The 20,980-nt window shown below is 38.8% G+C and overlaps 1 long non-coding RNA gene across 1 annotated transcript in view; it reads right to left on the reverse strand.

The window, feature by feature from the left end:
- Positions 1 to 5,894: 5,894 nt before the first annotated feature.
- Positions 5,895 to 20,980, reverse strand: part of LOC144341451 (uncharacterized) — a 69,987-nt gene continuing 54,901 nt past the window's right edge. Inside the window, exon 3 of the long non-coding RNA XR_013418379.1 lies at positions 5,895 to 7,653. This is a non-coding gene — a long non-coding RNA (uncharacterized LOC144341451). The remainder of the gene's footprint in view (positions 7,654 to 20,980) is intronic.

Here is a 20,980-nt window from a genome sequence, read left to right on the forward strand (position 1 = left end):
TAAAATACATGCTTATAAACACTTTTATATCAGTGTCCCTGGGGGCCTAGGACCAGCCTCTACCTGGCATCTACGTGAATGACTCATGACCTCAGCTTCCAAACCATCTCATTATTGATGGTTTGCCTCTTGGTAAGCAGTTGAGGAGTGGTTTGCCACATCCCGCTGATGATACAGTGTTCCTCATGTACGGACGCATTAAGCTGCAACCACACTTGTAACATCAAAGCACCCTGGCTCATCAATTAGTCAGGAAGCAATTTTTCACCATTTGGTCCAGCACCTAAGCTGACTCTTAAAAAGCACCAAGGTTTATCTAGGGTCAGATGGCTTAGAAATACTACAAATAGGGCCACCCACAGCCACATAGTTTTGTGACAGGTGTCTCGACTCACAAGAAGCAAAGACCCACAGAACACAGAGCAGCCATTTTCAGCTCTGATCTGAGAGCTGCTGTTTCCAATTCTGTAGTTTCATCATTTTTGCATTTTTTGACACTCAAATGAGTGCACAAAGGTCTGTGTCCTCCTGGTGAAGGAAATAAAGGCTCTTTGAAACAGACAACTCTGGTGATGGCAGGAATACGATGATGGATTATCTTTATGTTTCTTCATTCCCTGAATCCATTAAAAGGGGGGAATTGAATTCTATCTTATCAGGATCCTCTTTCCTTTCCTTAATTACTTTTTAAATGACTGAAATGAAAATTTGCAAACGAGGCACATGTTAGGTATTCCTCTCATCTTCAGCCTATCCCTGCCGCTGTTCCAACTTCTGCCTTTCAAAGTAATTCAGCAGCAAAGATATTCTACAGTGTGAGTCACTCACAGATTGTTCAGGGGGCTGAAGGAAAATCTGCTAATGGGATTTGCAGTTCTACACCAGAAAAGAATGAGATAGGAAATGGGCAACGTGTACATGATTCTTTCATGTCATTCAGAATAATGAGATCTTGGAGCAGCTTCTTCCTGACTTGAAATCATTGACAATGTATTTGCATATTCATTTTTGGATACTTTGATCTAAAAGTCAGTCATGGGAAGTCAGTCTAACATCTGAGAATTGTAGGTCTAACATCTGAGAATTGAAAAGAAAAGAAAAATTATCTCCTATGCTTATCTCTTTCCTCAATATTTCTTAGGACCTTGAAGAGGTTGAAGGCACACTGAACCATATTTGGGGTGATACTTTTAAAACTTAAAAATTAATAAAGATTTGTGGAGAGACTATTGACCTATAACATTTGCAGCTTTTGTCTTTTATTATCAAGGATTTCTTAACGCTCATTGTATCATCATGAAGATTTGAGTGGAAATGTTCTTTTGCCTGTACTGTGCAATACAGTAGCCATTAGCTACATGTGCTATTTGAATTTAAATTAAAATTAAACCAGATTAAAATGTCAGGTGCTTGGTAGCACTAGCCACATTTCTAGTGTGCCTGGTGGATGATACAACTCTCGGGTGTAGAAAGTGGCAGGCATTTGTGTGAATGAAGGAAATCTCCCAGGCTGAATGTGATGGAGACTTCTATAATGATTAATCAACTAAGTGGCCTCTTTTTCCTCCTTAACAGCTTGGAGTTTTACTCATCCTTCCTCCATAACATCTCTAACCATGGCTAGTGGTGGAGAAAGAGGCTTGCAAATTAAAGTTCATGCATTCATGGTTCAAGACCTAGTTAAGCATAAGTGGGTTATTTGTAGTAATCAATCCTTTAGAATCACCAAGCTTATCCAAATTTCTTGATTAAGAAAAAAAATCAAGTCACATAACCAATGGACTGGCTTTGGGAGATTATATTCTCCCTAGGAAAAAAAAAAGTGAATCAGTTTTGCAGTTTTGCATATTGATGTTATTCAATTTACAAGCATAGTCAAATATAGCACCATTTGAAATAACACAAGATTTGGGTTAGATATATGCAAAAACAAGCAAGCATACAAAACTTAATAGCCTGCGTTTTCTGATTATGAGTTCATTCTCAAGTCTTGATGATTTAAGTCAACCTCACCCTTGATGCAAGGCAATAATTATGTGTTTATTAGTAAAATCAAGTCATCATTCAATATTCATGTGTTCTTTCAGAGAAATATCTTAGGCAGTTAATGTTATTTCTCCCTCCCTCTCTATTCTCCCTCCAAACCCCACCACCCATCAGCATTGTTATTCCAGCAGATATAATAAAAATGTACACCACCAAAGGAAGTCTTAGAAGAACAAAATATGCTTAGGGCTTAAGCATGAATATCAATGTGAATCATTCTATGAGCTTCAGCTAGGGGGACAAAGGTGGTAGAATGGTCTTATTTGATGTATATAAAATGATTAACTTTTACGGAACTTATTCCCTACTAGGCACTGTTTTGTATACTCTGTATGTACCAACTATCACAGCAGCACCCTTTCTCTGATGAAGAAACTGAGATAAGGAGAGGTTAAACAATTTCACTCAAGTTACCATAACCGGGCTACAAAAAAAAGGCAGTTTAGGACCACTGCCTGTACTCTTGACCTTGAGGCCAAATGCTGTGTCTACTTAAGTACCTGGGCTGGGCTGCCTCGTTTGTCCTGAGTACAGTCTGGTAGAATGGGCTGACTTCTGGAGCTATGGGAGGGCCTCAAAATAGAGTGAGCCCTATGGCATGTGTCACTGACTTATCTGGAAGGTGTGAGGTGAGCTGAGGAACCACTGCGATACTGACTTCCATTCTTCCCCTATCTGGGCTGCTTTTGTTGGTCAGATGTGGAAGGGAAAGCTGCCTTCTCTATCACCTTTGATCAGACCTAGGCCACAGTGTGAAGAGGAGAGCGTGCCCGCTTCTTAGAGAAAGCTAGGAGATGAAAGTTCCCAGTCCTGCTAGTACACTCTTTGCAGGCTCTTGGGTGGGCTTGGGATAACGCAGCCCTTCTGAAGGCTACAGGGTGTGCTTTGTCTCCTAGATACAGAAAGCTCTTTGGCAGGGTCTAGCCTGGGTCCACAGTGCCCCTTGGGTAAGGTGAGGGTAAACAGGCTCCAAGGTCCAAAACACGTCTGCTCTGAAGCCCCATATTAATTAATTAAAACCTAAGATATAGTTGAGAAAGAAAAGCAAAAGACTTTCCTTTGTAGGAGCACCAAATTAACTTATTGCTAGTAGCCTCTTGGGCACACAAATGAAAGCACAATGTCATAAACAGCAGTCCAGTCAGGACACTTGGTCAGCTCATCATCCAGCTTCTCTGTGGGGAGCTGCTATGAAGGGCAGAGCAGCCCTGGGGTGGTACGTGGCTGGGAATTGCCTCCCCTACCCTTTATCTGCAGCAGAGTCACTGACAGAAGGTAGGGTTATGAGGCCAGATAGAAGGGGAGATTCCTTTCCCTGTCCTGCCTGGGTGGTCCTTTTGTCCCTATCTTCCTGGAAAAGATGATTAGATACAGTTCTGTGGTGGGAAGGAACCCACCCGCATTGTTGCTTTGCAGATAAGAAAACTGAAACTTGAAGTGGTAAAATGACATGCCCAAGGTCAGTTAAATGTCAGAGATTATGATCATTGATGTCATCCAAAGAAAACTCCAATTTTGTTCTAAGCTATGAAGTGGAACCAATTTGTAATACAGCTTTCTCTAAGGGCTGAAATCCTATTTCTTAAAGCCTCAGTTTATGTTGTTCATGCATTGAGCACTTGGGACAGAGGGAATTGAGGCAAAGGAAATTTTTTTATTATTTATAATAGAAATTCCACTGTCTAAAGGGATTTGAGGTGCCTTGTAATGAAAGGCAGGCATATCATAAAGCTGTAAAAATATTTTAAAAGGAGAAAAAAAGTTGAAGGCCAGGAAAAAAAAAAACCATATCAAACCCCTAAGTTAAAGGCAGCCAAGGAGAACAGTATGAGTAATTCAATTCTCACTGCCTGTTGAAAGGAAGCATGGTAATGCTTAGCTACAACCTTCTTGGAGAAAAGTTAGTTGGTTAGTTTACTATTATTCTCTACTAATTCTGGAGGGTCTTTTTAAAAATTTTAATGTATTCAGGGATAGGGCTCTGGGCCAGATTGATGCTCTGATTCTTAATGACATAATGGATAGCCCCAGAAGAAGGTGCCAGAAGGCATCACTATCATGGCTTCACTATTACTCTGAGACACTGTTTTCATTGTGCACTATTTTATCCCCATATTAATGAGTGTAGATTTTACCCAGGCACATGTATTGTTACCTAATTATTTAGTTATCTTTTTACAGACTGTCAAGGTCTTTACTTCTTAATACAAGGATATGTCAAGGCAGGACTGCAAGCCAGGGAGACCTCATCAGAATTCATTCATCTGAGTTCAACAGCATGGAGTACCCACTGCATGTCCCAACCTTGCTAAGGAGCAAGGGATAAAAATATGAGTTGAGCCTGATTGATCAAAGATTCAATGATTTATAATACAATATGATGACATCATATAACAGTGATCAGAATGATGTGTTTTAGGAATATAATAGAAAAAGGACAGATTCTGCCCAGAGACATTGGAGGTAGGTTCCCAGGGGAGGTAATGTTTTATTCATTCTTTTAAAAAAATTGAGTATATATTTTCTTCCAGATACTATGTTGGGTGTTGAGATTATCAAAGCAGTCATGGTCTCTATTTTCATGGAACTTGAAGTAATAGCCTATTTGTAGATGGAGAAAAAGACTCATAGTGTATTGCAGAGGAAAAAGTATTGCAGAGAAAAAAAGAGCTCTATGAGCAAAGATGAGAGGGACATGCAAGCTAAAGGGTGACCAGATAACGTGTGGGGCATGAGGACACTTGAACTGTATCACACAGGCAATGGGGAGACAGTGAAGGACTTAGGAAGGGAGTGGCATGAACATATTTGTACTTTAAAAGTTAGCCACAAAGATTTAATTACATAAAAAATAAAACCATAAAAGTACTAGAAAAAAACACATAGGTAAGTATATACTTTTAACTTGGGGAAAAGCTTTCCACGTATGGCATCGAAAAGTTAAAACTACACAGAAAAGAGGGATAGATTTGAATATATAAAGATTTAAAACTAAACCACAAAACCACTAAAGTTAAAAGGATAAAAGTTTTTAAAAAGTTAAAAATGACAAATTGGGGGATATTCAATAGCCTTGATATACAAATGACTCATACATACAAATAAGAAGAAAATGCCTTATAGAACACGAATAAAATATTTGCAAAAGGAGATATTCAAAAGTTTCTCCCAAAAAACAGATGAAAAATGTTCAAACTCACTAGGAATCTAAACAAATTAAAATAGGTAGATATCATTCTTTACTTACCATATTAAACAAATATATTAAAAAAAACCAAAAACAATAATGCCAGGGTTAGTGAAGGACTAGAAGAACAGACTCTTAAGTACTACCTGTATATGAGTGGTTTAGAAGACCAATTTGTAACAGGTGTCAGAATTCTTAGAAATGAATAGATACACTGATTTAACAAATTTATTTTTAGGAATATATCCTAAGGAAGTTGGCCAACTCACAAAAATGTTTTTCCCCCCCCAAATGGCTTATTTCAATGTTGTTTGTAATGGCTAAACAAAATACAAAAAGAAAAAACAAAAACAAAACCCCAAACAACAACAAAAACCCACAAAACAATGTAAATGCCTAACCCTGAAACAAAGGATTGGTTAAAAAACACAAAGGCACTGCCACCCACTCAGATGCTATGTAGCCATTAAAAAGAATATGAATCTATACTTACTGACATGGAGATTTTCCCATAATATATTGTTAACAAAGAATAAGAGATTACAGAGAATTATAGCAGGATATCATTTTTGAAAATACTTATTTTATGTACATAAAAAATCCAGTAGGAAAGATAAAATATTGTATCATTTTTCTGATTATAGTTTGTAGTTTTTTTCATTCTGCTCATTTTTATTTTCTCAGTGTTTTACATCAAACATGGATTAATATAAAAATAATTCAATATTATAGCACATTAAGGTGATTAGCCTCAGGCACAAAAGATGAAGGGCATTCAGGAGGCATTTGCCATAAACTAGGTAAGAAGTGAGAAAGGCTTGTGCTGGACTCCAGTGGTTTCCAGTCCTAGCTATACTTTAGAAACAACTAGGGAGGTATTAAAAAGTACTCATTTCAGGCACAACGCAGAATAATTAATTTAGAGTCTCTGGGATGGGACCTTGACACTGGTATGTTTTAGTGTCTGCCCCCTGTCTCACCCCAGGTGACTAAAATTCGCAGCTGGAGATAAGTCCACTACTCCAAGGCAGTGGCAGTTAGAAAGGAGAAGAGGATTTGGACCTGAATTATGTTCTAGGGGTGGGATCTCTAAAAAGGGTATAAATCTTAAGACATGAAGTTGGCTTTAGTGGGTTTCCTTTCATTCTATATAGCTCTCAAGGTCAAGTGCATTGCTGAGGAATGGACAATAGCCTCTGCTGATTCCTCTGGTCTAAGCTGCAGCTGGCATGGCAGCATCGGAGGCTGCATCCATTCTCAGCACATTTGGAGTGCAATGATGCTGCAGGAACAAATCGCCCACCTTCCAAATGCCCTGTGAGTGAGTCAGTGCTCAGCAGCATTGGCAAGGTAGAGCGCTATAACTGCAGAGAAAGGATGACATCTCATATACATGTGTGAACAGGACTGTTTACTCATCGGATGGTTTTTTTTTTTTTTTTTTTTAAAGGAGAGGTTTGGTTTTCTAAGGTCCGTCAAGTTTGTTTCATCACTAATCGCAGTGGGTGTAGGTGTTAGCTGACATACCGGTAACTGAATGTTCTTAGCAATACTGCAATAGCTTCCCTTAAGGTTTAAAAATTATGATTTAATTGCTACCTCTCTTAATAGGTGTTACTCAAACAGGAAGGAAAATGCCACATACTCTCACTGGTTCTTGATGCCAGAGATTACTAAAGCAATTTGGAGAGATATTGAAAAGGTGTCGAGAAAATACAGGTGAATTTTAACACATGATGTGTATTGACATTTTTACTCTAGGTAGCAACAGAGAGACTTCTGTATTGCTGAAGAGGAATTATATGAGATTTTTGGCTCTGGAGACAGGATTTCTCACTTCTTATTGGCTGAAAAAAAATAAATGAAGCCATTATAAGCAGTATTGAAATATTAATCATACCTTCCAAAATTAAACACCCTTTTAAAAATAAAAGTTACACAATCTGTCTTTCACTTCATCTTTGACTTTCATCCCAACACTGGTGGGAGGAAATAAGCTCTGGTTAAAATCAAGACTGAAAGTGACTCTGACTTCGCAGAGAACCACTAGTGTCAAGGCGAAGAACTTGACTGTATCTTCTCTCCCACTTGGGGTCAGTGTTTAGGCAGATGAGAGAAGATGAGGAACCAGGACAGGAAATGGCAGCGTTTCCACCAAAGGTCAAGGGGAACATTAAGATAATGGGCTACATTCCAGACCCAAGGCTGATGATCCTCTTCAAAGGAGTCAGTGGTGGAAACAGACACAGAACCACTCCCAAAAGGTACGATGAGGTCAGGAGCATTGAAGAGAGGCAGTGCACAGGGGGAGGTTGGGTGAGCATCTCTGAAGTTACCTTTCCGGTTGGTCTTTGACATCAAAGTGCATATGTCTGCCTTTCATGGGCAGGTAGAAATGCTGTGCAGGTGACAACAGGCCTCTGGCAAGATAAGAACAGAAATTTTTGAGCTTCAAATTATAGATCTTTATGCTTCACTGAAGCTGGTCTTTACAGGCGTGTCATTCCCCACTGTGACTGACCACAAAACCCTGCAGGGAAGAGGCTGTGGGGTTCCCTGTGTGGTCTCCAGACCCTAATATGGCCTTGTGGCTGCCGAATATACATCTCTATTTAAAATGTTCAGAATCTGTGTACGTGGTAAGTAAATTTCAAATAATACCCTCTCTCTCTTCTGCTCCCTGTCTCCAGACCCCCATTTTCCCTCCCTGGAGATAACCACTGCTAGTGCATTTTTAGGTTTCCTACCAGTGATAGATATTCTTGTACCGTTTCTCTGTCCCCGACACCCCACACGCACGTAAATGCATACGCACACATAAACATAACATATACATATTTTTACATAGAACTTCACACACCATTCTGTACCTTGTCGTGTTCCCTTACGTTCACTTATCAATAAATTCTGGAGATCATTCCACACCATTCCATACAGGACTGATTCAATGTGTGCATGAATGCATAGCACTCCACTACAGAGGTGAACCACAGTCTGTTCAACCAGGCCTCTCTAACTGATGGAATTTAGAGTTTTGCCAATTTTTGTCAACATTGCAATAAATGTCTTTGTATAACTATTTTTATGTCTGTGGAAGTATTTCTGAAAGATTAATTCCTGGATATTAAATTTCTGAGTACATGCACTTTAAGTTCTGATTGATATTGACACATTTTCTTCAAATATCAAGCCAATTTATACTCTATCAAGAATATACGAGGCCTTGAGAATATTAAGGGAAAGAAGGCCACAAAAGACCACAGAATATACATGATTCCTATATAATGAAACATCTAGCATAGGCAAATCCATACAGAAATAGATTAATGGTCACCAGGGGTTGGGGGAAGGAAGGAGCTAAAGAGTAACTGGTATTGGGTGCAGGATTTCATTTTGGTGTGATGAAAATGTTCTGAATTCAGATAGTGGTGATGCTCCTACAACTACAAATATGTTAAACCCTACTGAATTTTATATTTTAAAAGGATTAATTTATGATATGTGAATTCTATCTCAATAAAGCTCTTATTTTATAAAATGTATGAGAGTGCCTGTGCCTTCCACACCCCTATTGACAGTGTATGTTCACACTTTTTCATCATCACCATTCTAATTACAACATCTTGCTTCATTCCTTCTAAAGGAGGACTAAGCAGGAAATAGATTGAATGGGCCAACTAGGGATTTTAGGATTTGGGCTGTCAACTTTATAGTCTAACAATGGAAATGTCTAAGATGGAAACAATCAAAACAGTCAAGTTGTCAACAATTGCCAATGAGTTCAGCAGCCTAAACGAAACAAGCAAGGAATGAGACTTAAGAATTAAAAACGGGATGAAGGACCCAGTTCTTCCAGCCTAAAGGATTTTGCAATCTGTTTGCTTAACCACGGACATTAATGCCACTTCTCCTGAATGCAGAACTTAATCCAGCAGCCTGCCTTCAGTAGAAAATATGCTGAAGCTCTATGTAGGTGAAGAAGGTATGCGAGCTGAGTAAGACATTATTTTTGTACACCATTCTAGAGCTACTGATAGGCTGAAAAAATTAACCATTGCTTGCCCCTCTTAAAACTCATATTTTCATTGAGATGGGTTTCCTTTGGATTCCATTTCACCCCTTTTCACCTCTCACCTCTAGATTAACCCTGCTAAATACTTCTTTTTCTATGATGTCTTATATTTCAAACTGCTTGTGCCTTGTGGGATTAAAAGCTAAATACTCTTTAACAAGAGTAATCCCCTAAGTGGACATGTTTCTGAGATTGTTAGGCATTTGATCACAAGTGAAAGATGAGAATGCAGAGTGAAGGTATGAAAGCGCAGAGAGTAGAGAGGTTCAGGATTTTCACCTTAGTAATAATTGATTGCAAAGGGGCTCTCTAAGCCAATATTTGCATGAAAATAGGCCCATTCTTAATTCAAGAATAAGCTCATTTTTCTCCTTTCCATTGAGAAGCAATATGACCCCAAGGAACTACACCCCAGCAAGGGAGGCCTTGACACACTTGACCTTTCCCAGTTTTTGACTCAGCTTATGTGGCTTTAATAATTAACAGCTAGCACTTACAAATAGTGCATTTAATATGTGGCAGGCACTGTTCTAGGCACGCTATATATACTGGCTCATTTAAGACTCAACAATCTTATGAGGAAAACACTATTTGTCCTGCTGCTATGGACTGAATTGTGCCTCCCCACCCCTGTAGAAATCATTATGTTGATGTCTTAACACCCAGTGTAGTGATATTTGGGGATGGGCTTTGGGAAGGCAATTAGGTTTATATAAAGCCATGAGGGTGGGGTCCTCATAATGGGATTAGGGCCCCTGTAAGAAGAGGCTCCAGACAACTTGCTTCCCTCTCCTGTCTCTGCCATGTGAGGACACAGGGAAAAGCCAGCCATCTGAAAGTCAGAAGAATTTCTCACTGGGGGATCAAGTTGGTGATCACCTTGATTTTGAACTTCCCAGTCTCCAGAACAGTGAGATATAATTATTCATTATTTAAGGCATTCAGTCTATGGTATATTGTTGTGGTAGCCCAAGTTGACTAATGTAAACCAAAATTAAAATTCTAAGGCCCCCCAAACATCTGAATGAACTCTTCCTCTTGGCCAAGGGCGTTCCAAAGTTAACCTGAAGAACAAGTTCAGGCTATGATGGGAAACGGGAGCTGGACATGCCTCATTATGCCCTCCTCCCTTTTGGAATTACTAGTAGAACAGACTCTAAGTTTGATAAGAAACATTTACAGTTTATTCTCTCTGAAGCCTGCTACCTGGAAGTTTCATCTGTGTGACAAAACCTTGGTCTCCATGACCTCTTATTGTACCCAGATATTCTTTTCTATTGTTAATAACTCTTTCAACCAATTGCCAGTTAGAAACTCTTTAAATCTACCTATGACCTGGAAGCTCCCACTTCAAACTGTGCTGCCTTTCTGGACTTAACCAATGTACATCTTACATGTATGGATTGATGTCTCATATCTCCTTAAAATGTGTAGAACCAAGCTGTACGGACCCCACCACCTTGGGCACATGTCAGGACCTCCTAAGGATGTGTCATGAGTGTGTCCTTAACTTTGGCAAAATCAACTTTCTAAACGGATTGAGACCTGTCTCAGGTACTTTTGGTTTACATAAATATAACTGCTATCTTATAGAGGAGCAAATTGAGACCCACAGAGGCTGTCATATCTTACCTAGGGAGAAGTAGAAGATGATGAAGGCAGGATTCAAACTCACATAGTCTCGCTCCGGGGTCTGTATTGCTCATTACTATGGTCAAATGCCTGCAGTGAAGGCAATAGTTTGTGTATTCTGGCCTCTTCTTCTGCCATCTTGAAACTCCAAATTTGTGAGTCGTGTGGACTCACAAAAGATTGTGTTCAGGCTTCCACTGTATGTCTCATGTGTTTTGGAGTTCGTGCCATATACTCCATCAGGGAGCCTGGTAAGGGCTGGTACTTTTTTTCATTTCCACTCCCTCGATTCTTAGTACAGTGCCTGGGTAGGTGTTTACTAAATCTTGTTAAGTGAATATGTGTAAAGATGAAACAGCCTAATCTCACAAAGTTTTACAAATAAGAATAAATCATGTGAGTTCTTTGAAAATAAGAATATTGCAGTATGAGAGGCTGATTTGGTAATAACTCAGCTAAGAGACCTGCTTAAGCAGTTACCCAAGCCCGAGAGGGAGTACTTTTGTGTTGTCTTATGATAGTCTGAATGGACTTAGGGGGACACCAGTTTTCTATTTTGCCCTTGGCCCGTTGCTCATAAAAAGTACTACTGCAGGTTGGGCTGCCACAGAAGTAGGCTCTGAGATAGAATCTAGTGTGCAGGATATTTATAAGGAGGGTCCTTGGGATCTATGCCTGCTGCAGGAAGAGACTAAGGCAGAACTGGGTAGAGGAAGAAGTTGAAATGTGGTCCAGGCCCAGTGACAGCCTGGCCGAGCTCATGAGAGCTCTTGAGCTAGAATAGTCTTGCCAGAGTTGAGCCAGATGGCAAGGTCTTCTTACTCCAAAGCTACCTAGTCACTAGATATGGGCTGCCCAGGAGGGGCTTGATAGTGAGCAAGGCAGCTTGCCTGAAGGGGTGGCAGCTGAAGGCTGTCCGTTGACAGACTCCCAGCAGCTGGGACAATAAGCTCTTATTTCAGGGAGGTCTGGGTGGTATATCTCAGGGTCCCACACATGAACATTACTTTGGAATGAGTGTTTCCACAGCACAGGAGCCCAGCATGGTGAGTATTCTCATTATTACAGAATGTTACTTTCATCTCTTGAGCCAGATTTTCTTTTATGACTCTTGGCAGATGCCCAAAGATCCTATGTCTGTGTAGCATCTTTTTGAAAGGTTTTTCATACATAATATCTCTTGTATGAGATTCCTTTCTAAGAACACTTCACCTCCCAGAGTCTGGCTTTAAATTTGTTTTCTCATCTTTCCTTCATAGCCCAGAAGAAAAAGTTCCCTCCCCCTTTCTCAGGTTAATTTTTCTTCTATAACTTTGACTTGACCCTTCTTGGCCTCCTACAAAACTTAGTTCTTTCAGTGAGTCTCAAGTCCCCTCAAAGCCTTTCCTCTCCTACGCAGGGTAAGGCCCTAGAATATTATTGTATAGGAAATTGGGTCTTAGTAAGGGAGTAAACACAGTGATGTCTGGCCCTAGAAGCAGGGAGGCCAGGAATGAGATGCAGTTCTGCTAATGAAATACAGTGTAACACACTATAAGCAGGGGTTCTTCTAGGAAGTTTTGATGAATAATTCTTAGTTGCTTGTTCCTCTGAGGAGTCCCTGAGGGTTGTATCAGTGCAAGGTCTCATGGTGAAGTAGAAGGAATGTGGTTTTTGGAGTTATTCAGGGCTGATTTTGACTTATAGCCAAGCCACTTGCTAGCTGTGTAACCCCCTCAGTTTACTTACCTTCTCTTAGCTTTAGTTTCCTCACCTGGAACACATGGCTTACAAAGTCCTCCCTCAAAGCGTTGCTGTGAAGGGGACACTCAATGAGATGACACAGGGGAAGACTTGCATAGCATCTGGCACATAGTATACCCTGTCACGCACACGCTGCTTCCCCACTGAGGCAGTTGCACTGGGAATCCAGTTGGCCAGATGCCAACTCTCCTCTGGCTCATTCACACACATGGGCCCCACTACTTTTTGATTTTACATTTAAACCCCATGCTCTGAATTCCTGTCTTGACTTTATTGGTGAGACATCTCCATCTCACTTATAGCTGAGCAGGTGCATTATGAGCTGAGTGAATGCAAGATTGAACAAATAAAAAATACAACATGTAAGTAAACTCAAAAAATGCTTTTGGAGTACCCTGAGTTCAAATGGTTTGTGCCTATTCCATTCACAGATGACACATTCTATCTGCAGTGACTACCAAGCTGAGTATGGCAAGATGGTTTCTTAGCATGATAAGAGACTAACAGGACCTACTTCTCATTTGTTAACCCCTCACAGTGTACCAATATTAAACAAGGTATTTTAAAAAGATCTGTTCCTGCCTTTGTGGTTAATTTTTAAGAGTTAAACTTCTTTTTGTTCTGTGAGCCCCTGAAAATTCATTTTAAATCAACAGGCAAAGAGCCAGCTACAAGGAAGGGCAGAGCAAAAATAAACTTTATCCTGCAGTCATGTCTTAGGGAAAGAATTGGACAAACCTGTTCCTTGTTTCAGTAGAAACTTCAATCCATGCAGCAGAATTAAGGAACAGCTAGACTGGTGCTTGTAGAGGCAAAAAGATAAAGAGTAAATATATTTAGTCAGGCTAATCAAGCACACATCTGTAAGTGAATTTTAAAAATGACTTTGCTTTGAGGAAGTTGACTCTCATTTTGGTTTATTTCATGATTGACTGAATTGTTCTGTCTTGCATGTCACCTTATTTGACTTGACACTAATCTGACAGAGGGATGTAGAGGAAAATCTATAGGCCTGGGTGTCAGCCCTGAGTCAGGACTCTGACTCTGTTGCTTCTTAGCTATGGCACCATGGGTAAGTTACTCAATCCTCTGACCTTCAGTTCCTTCAAATAGTAAAATGAGGTTTTAATACTTACTTCTTTCTACTATAGTGTGTATAAAATGTAATATACACAAAGTGCCTGGAGTGAAGTAGGTATTAAAAATGCGATAGTTCCTCTCTCCTTGCCTCCTAATTTCCAAAATATCCAATGGCTTTTAGTCATGTGATAAATTTTGGTTGCTACCATTTTTCCCTATTAGGCACTATTTACTGATACAGAATATTCTATACTTAGTGCTGTTGTCATAAGCAAGTCTCTAGACAAAGAGATGAAATTGCTGAGGCAGTTTAGCTCAATGGCTTTGAATCCAGGCTCTGGCACTTGTCAAATGTTTGACCTTGGTCAATTAAACATTTTGTGCCTCAGTTTCCTCATCTGTAATATGTGGATATTAAACCTCATTCCTAGGGGTGTGTTGAGGATTAAATGAGTTAATCTATTTGAAGCCATTAGCATGGTGCCTAGCAATTGCAGGAACAATGTTGATGTCAGCTATTGAAACTGCTGTCCCTCGTTGCTATGTTTGTGGCTGCCTTCCTACTCACAGCTCTCATCTTCAGGAACTGCTTCCACCCACGAATCACCTCCCTCAGTGTTGTTTGTGTTACATAAATGGTGTTCCCATCCAAGCCCCAACTATTTAGATCAGGAGTGGACATCTTATCTGAGCTGGAAAAAATCAGAACCCTCTCTTTGGTTTGGGAACAGTGAGTAATTGAGAACAGCCAGCTGTGGGCTGTGGAACTGGAAGGTTGTATCGACTCAGGGCTGAGGCCATCATCTGGGTCTTGATGGATGAATGGAGAAAGCTTTCTGCTAAAAGAATCAGGAAAGTGGGGACAGATATAAGAGAAAACCAGAGAGGAGAAAGTTTATTGCCCATAAGAAATGATGAGAGGCCTGGGAAGATGAATTTTCCAATTCCTGAGACCAGGTTGTGCTGAGCACTCTGTGCTTACACTCTTGAGATGCCCACATTCTTACATGATCACGTTCCAATTCCCAACCCCTTCTCGACACGCTTAGGCAACTCTGTCTTCTGTGCAGGCAAAGAAGCTGTGATGAGAACACTGAACTTCAACAGGAAGTGATCTACATCCTTGGTCTACAAATGTTTTTGCTCACATAGTTGCAGAATTTTTAAGAACTATGTACCCCTATACATTTTCAAATCGGTATCTAAAATTTATATCTTAAGTTTAAATGTCACAGCCCATAGAATAGTCCATTGATTGCAAGATACTATATTTCTTTCATAGTATTATGAACAGCTAAGAAAAAATAAATGCTTACCATTTTTGTAAGATACACCCCAACTTAAGAGATGTTAAAATGAAAAATATTATGTCCCTTAGAATCATTGAAATGTGAACATTAAGGATATAATCCTTATACATGATAAATACTGACATTTAAAAAGCCTGCTACATTCTTCTTTTAACTGTGTCCAAAGAATCTAAATACTATAAAGATTTAATATTCACATGATCCAGTTAGAAAACAGATGAGCATGATCTACTCTGACATTTGGAAAATTTAAATCTTTTTTCTCCTTTGAATCTAGATTTTCATCCTATTACCCATACAAGATTTAATGTAAATGTATATAATGTATTTTTATGTAAAAATATAGTAGTCTTTAAACTCTTTTACCAATTCTCCTATCATACATTTTGCATACATACAAGAAAAATATGCATATGAACTGGAGATTTGCTTTATTCTCTGTATTCATAAGGCTGTAATCTGCACTATCCCAATATGGTAGGTAGCCTCTAGCACCTGTTGCTATCTAAATTTAAATGAACTAAAATGAAATAAAGTTAAAAATTTAGTTTCCCCATATTAGCCACTAGTGCCTGATAGCCACAGTGGCTCGTCAGTAGTTGATGTATTGATACAGATAGAAAACATTAGTATTGATGCAGGACATTCTACTGAACAGAGCTGCTCTAGAGGTTAAAAATGCCTTTCAGGTTCACTTTTTATTATACTTATTATAAGTATTCAATTGATCAAAACAACCTAAACATATAACATAGTTTTATAGATAATTTAATTGACACAAAGAGAAAACATTTTAAGCATTTGTGGCTTCTAATCAAATAAATGGAGCAGAACTTTTGGTTTTTAAGTAGTTTCATGTATTCTGTGACTTATTTCTATTTTTTAGTTTTATAAATGGAAACATTGAGAAATTTTCTTTTCTTTTTTTTTTTTTTTTTGGAGATGGAGTCTTTCTCTGTCACCCAGGCTGGAGTACAATGGCACCATCTTGGCTCACTGCAACCTCCGCCTCCCAGGTTCAAGCGATTCTCCTGCCTCAGCCTCCCTCCCTAGTAGCTGGGATTGCAGGCTTGCATCATCATGCCCGGCTAATTTTTGTATTTTCAGTAGAGACGAGGTTTCACCATGTTGGCCAGGCTGGTCTTGAACTCCTTATCTAAGGTGATCTGTCTGCCTCGGCCTCCCAAAGTGCTGGGATTACAGGCATGAGCCACTGCGCCTGAGAAGTTTTCTTCATGAAGAACTTCATCGCATTTCACTTCTTTGAACTTTTCCTGAGCCAAAAAAAAAAATCACATAATGATCTATCATCAAAATTTATATTTAAGGATAATTTAGCTGACAACTTTGTTAGGTACTCCTTCAGTTCTGTTCAAATCAAGGAATTGGAAACCACTTTGCTTGCAAAATAGTTTGGCATTATAGCCATCTGCTGTCTCAATTTCTGCTAAGTCCTGTATATCAAAAACATACCAGGATTTATTAAAGATCATCAATTGAACTTTTTGAGACAGGTCCTCCCTCTGTTGCCTAGGCTGAAGTGCAGTGGCATAGTTATAATTCACTGCAGCCTTGAATTCCTGGGGTCAAGTGATCCTTTCCCCTCAACTTTCCAAGTAGCTAGGACTACAGGTGCATGCCACCACACCCAGCTAATTTTGTTTTAAATTTATATTTTTAGTAGAGATGAGTTCTCACTATGTTGCCCAGCTGGTCTCGAACTCCTGGACTCAAGCTATCCTCTTTCCTTGGCCTCCCAAAGTGCTAGGATTACAAGTGTGAGCCCTCGAGCCATTATACCTGGCCTAAACTTTTATTCTTTCACTTATGGGCACTCTATTTAACTATATATATATATATTTTAAGTTAGGAATATATTACTGATTTTGTTATATTTTTGCCAATACTATCTTTTTCTGCTAAATGTTCTTTTCTTATGCTTTAAATACATATTTTTTTCCCAGAAGCTGAAGATACAACTCATTTAATTATGGGAAATGTTGTTCATGAACTCTAACTGGCTAAGTCCAAATTAACATTCAAACAAATTAGCCAAATTAGAATTACTTCCTGTCAAAAAAATTATGACTTCAATTTTCAATAAACATATTAATATGTTTTATCAAATATTATAAGATCTAAAGAGAAATAAATTATGAAATGCATCTTGTAAGACAAGTCAGCTCAAGGTTAAAATGATGACAAATATAATTAGCTCATTTTTATAATGTAAATACAGAATGATAAATGATAAATATGCTTTTTTTTTTCTTTAAAGATGGAATCTCGCTTTGTCGCCCAGGCTAGAGTGCAGTGGCGCAATCTCAGTTCACCGCAACCTCCACCTCCTGGGTTCAAGTGATTCTCCTGCCTCCGCCTCCTGAATAGCTGGGATTACAGGGGCCCACCACCACACATGGCTGATTTTTGTATTTTTAGTAGAGACGGGGTTTCACCATATTGGCCAGGCTGGTCTTGAACTCCTGACCTTGTGATCTGCCCACCTCGGCCTCCCAAAGTGCTGGGATTACAGGCATGAGCCACCGCGCCCAGCCTTATGCTGTTCTAATTGATAATAATGCGAGGTAATTTGTAAGATAATAAGTTATACATGACACAAGGAGTTCCAAAAATTTATTGTAAATTGTCATACTTTTTGGTAAACGTTTGTGCATGTATGTCTTGAACTCTGATTTTTAGTTTTGGGAGAAAAGGTAGAATCATGTATCAAAAAATAGCTATATTAATTTCATTAGACATTCACCCTTATATTTAATGAAAGAGAAAAGTATATACTAATAAAAGCTAATTATTTGGCAGCTAGCATATAATTACTTTTTTGGAAATATGAGATAGAAAATATTTAACATTAGATGAAATAAGACAAAAATTGACCACAGTTGGGATATATAGCTCATGATATAATTTGATAAAATATATTTTAGATATCTTATTAACCACATACATCCAATGTGAAAAAATTAAAATTATCCAAGAGTTTTCTAGTGTATTTTGAAAATCATAGTAATGCAGAAGAAAGAATAAACGCAGAAGTCTATACTATTTTGACTATTAGTGTTTTTCTTTCTAGGATCGTGACATTCCAGGGAAGACTTTGAGAATAGCTGAACGTTATAACTTTTATTTAAACATGGGGTGGGGGAAAAGCTGTTTCTGGAGTTCAGTATTTTTCTGTGCTTTTTGGTTTGGGGTCCTGGGACTCTTCCTTGGGAGTGAAGCATTCTGACCATAGCTGGGGGGCAGAAGAAGAAAAGTAGTAAAAACAGTCATTATTCTATCAAACTGTTCCACCATAGATCTGAATTTAGAACATCCAGGTGTGGGCCAAAATGCCCCTACAGCTGGGAAGACTGCAGTCCTAGGGGTTTCCGGTGCCCAGAGAATACATCCCCTTTGTTTGTTGCTCTGGGAAAGCCTTACCACTGCTGCTAGGATCCAGAGTAAGATTCAAGATGTGTGAGCAGTTGGCCTTTCTTTTATATAGACCAGAGAAGGGCTTTGGGAGATACAGGCATGTTCTCTTTCTTGGAGCAAGTTAAATTTTTGGAAAAAGTACAGGCAGAAGTTGAAGATCTGGAAAAACAAATTCTCTAAGAACTACATGTGATCACCTTGCTTTTGGGAAGTGTATCTGTCTGAAAATTCTAGTCCACATGTACATTTCTTAAAAAATATATTTTTCTTTTTCACAAACTATATTGTTAAAACTCTTAGGACAGCATGAAAGGGACTTCCAAAAAAGGAAAAAAATCACAACTTCACAGGCCTTAAATAACTACCCACATTTTCTCCTAGGCTTCCATCATTCATGTACACACTTCTGATTAACAGTCTTAGAAATCTGAGATTTTTGTGTTCTGATTATTTTCCTGTTGTCTTTTTTGACATAATGCTAAGAAATATTCCAAGTTGTACTCAGAGCACATAAAACCACTATCAATGATAGTCCATATGTCTATGCTAATAAGACCTTGTATTCCTTTTGTATTGTAGCTATAACAAATTATCACAAAATTAGTGGTTTAAAACACCACACATTTTTTATCTTATAGTTCTGAAGATCAGAAGTCCTAAAATCAAGGTGTCAGCAGGACTGTGTTCCTTCTGGAGGCTCTAGGGGATAATCGTTTTTCAGCTTCTAGAAGCCACTTGCATTCCTTAGCTCATGACACCTCCTTTCATTGTCAAAGCCAGTAGGGCACCATTTTCAAATCTCTCTTCGATCCGTCTGATTCTTCTATCTGTATCTTTTTTATTCATAGAACCCTTGTGACTGCATTGATTCCACCTAGATAGTCCAGGCTCCTCTTCCCATCTCAAAGCCAGCTGATTAGCAAACTTCATTCCATCTAAAGTCCTGTAGCCTAACATACTTAAAGGCTCCAAGGATTAGAACACAGACATCTTTGGGAAGCCATTATCTACCTCCGACAAACCCTAAAATCAGCTTAAGTGTCACTAAATTCCCCTTTTATTTCTGGAAAAATAAAAGAGGACCATTTGGTGTTGTTATCATTCCATGTTGTTTGCCTGCCAACAATACACTGAGCTGTCCACAGAAACATATTTAGGAGCAGTCTCCGCTCAATGTGCTCAAAAAATATGATATTGTTAATATTGTCATTATTTAACATTTATTGAGCACCAACCATGCACTAAGTACTCTTCAAAAGATACAATTAGTCATGGTTGATGCCCAAAGGGCTTACTATTTAAAATTAGAAAGACACATCTAATATTAGACAAATGCTAACATCTACAAATAGCAATGCTTTGTGAAAGAACTCAATATCCCAGACAATTCAAATGTAGTGCTTCATATTATGTGTTCTCCAAACTCATCTGTATTCGCATGAGACCTAGAAATGTATACTCACCAGAAACTTTATGTAGACAGGAAAGAAATTATTGTATACATGCTACTTACAAGCAATGTTTTAAAAGTTTGGGACAGCTGCATTGTGTTCTTATTTCAGATCTTGTGAGGGATTAGATCTTGTGAGGGATAAAGTCTTTTTGTGTTCTATGGTTAATAGGATTCAGCTACAAGCAGAAAATATCTCATAAAAGTTGCACAGTATAAAATTTAATTGCTACTGGAGAAATAAATTTTCAAAAACTGCTGTTATAAACGACAAGCCAAGCTCCTACAGACCCATAATCATTTGGGAGACTGTTTCACACTGTACCTCAAGAGCCAGGAAGCCATTTCTACAGTTTAGAAACTTGACCCAACCTTCATGTTAATGCCTTATGTTGGCTGGTTGAAGTATAAACATGTATGTACTACTTGCTCTGAGTTTATACTGCTTCTAATGTGTTTCCTGGCAGTAACATGCTCCATGTACTATTCACAGGAAAGAGGATTAGCAGGGGGCAATTCAGTTTATGCACTTGCCCTTTTTTTAGAAAATGGAAATATGTTTACAATAGCATTTACTATGCCATTGTAGTTTCTTTGATGAATTCTAGGGACAAAATCACCTCATTAATCTAATGATGAACAACACACTCTGAGGTAAGGTGAATTAAGGTCATAAAACTAATTGACATCAGAGCCGGAACTAGAATCATATCACCTGTGACCCTCAATGGACGTTTTACCATTTCACCTGATGCTCACTGTCTGCCTCTTACCCTGACCCTCCCTAGGTCTCCTTCTCCCTCCACCACTACACACCCTTTGCCTCTAACTCTTTAGAAGAGTTTCAGTAATGCCATGTGTCTGTTATCATTGTTTTTTTCACCAGATGTCCTGTTGCAAGTTGTCAAGTAGACCGTGGAAATATCAACCCACAGCTGCAAGAAACAGCTCAAGTCATAATGTTCCCCAAGAACAATGAATGACATGACTCTCCCCAGTCACAGTGATTAAGATTTGAGCTTGCC

This window comes from Macaca mulatta, chromosome 6 (genome assembly GCF_049350105.2).
Source record: "Macaca mulatta isolate MMU2019108-1 chromosome 6, T2T-MMU8v2.0, whole genome shotgun sequence".
NCBI lineage: Eukaryota > Metazoa > Chordata > Mammalia > Primates > Cercopithecidae > Macaca > Macaca mulatta.